The sequence below is a fragment of the Nannospalax galili genome, unplaced genomic scaffold (genome assembly GCF_000622305.1).
Source record: "Nannospalax galili isolate Female #2095 unplaced genomic scaffold, S.galili_v1.0 scaffold473, whole genome shotgun sequence".
In the NCBI taxonomy this organism is placed as follows: domain Eukaryota; kingdom Metazoa; phylum Chordata; class Mammalia; order Rodentia; family Spalacidae; genus Nannospalax; species Nannospalax galili.
In genome coordinates, this window is record NW_008334092.1 from 470323 (window position 1) to 471117 (window position 795).

Genomic DNA, 795 nt, shown 5'->3' on the forward strand with positions numbered 1-795 from the left:
CAACCAAATTCATAAAAATACTACAGGACTTTAAGACACAGATTAACCCCAACTCAGTAATAGTAGGGGACTTCAATATCCCACTGTCTCCATTAGACAGGTCAGTTGGACAAAGAATAAACAGAGAGATGTCTGAATTAAATGATACCATAGATCAAATGGACCTAACAGATATCTTTCGAATATTCCACCCAAGCACCAAAGAGTACATTTCTACTCAGTACCCCATGGAACTTTTTCAAAAATTGACCATATACTGGGCCACAAAACAAACCTCAACAAATACAAAAAAAAAAAAAAAGAAAATCAACAGTGGACAAAGCCTAGTCACTACACAAACTTGTGGCAATTGATCAACACACTCCTAAACAATGAATGGGTCAAAGGAGAAATTAAGAAATAAAAGAATTCCTGGAACTCAGAGAAAAGGACAATACAATACAACACAACCTCTGGGATACTTTAAAACAAGTCCTAAGAGGGAATTTTATAGCTTACATTAAAAAAAAAAAATAGAAAGAGCCCAAATAAATGACCTAACACTGCAACTCAAGAAGCTGGAAAGGCAAGAACAAATGAAACCCAAACCCAGCAGAAGAGACGAAATAACAAAAATCAGAGCAGAAATTAATGAAATAGAAATGAAGAAAACAATACAAAGAATCAGTGAATCTAAGAGCTGGTTCTTTGAAAAGCTAAACAAGATAGACAGACCCTTAGTCCAGTTAACCAAAAGAAAGAAAGAGCAAATCCAAATCCACAAAATCAGAGATGAAAAGAGAAACATTAAAGACA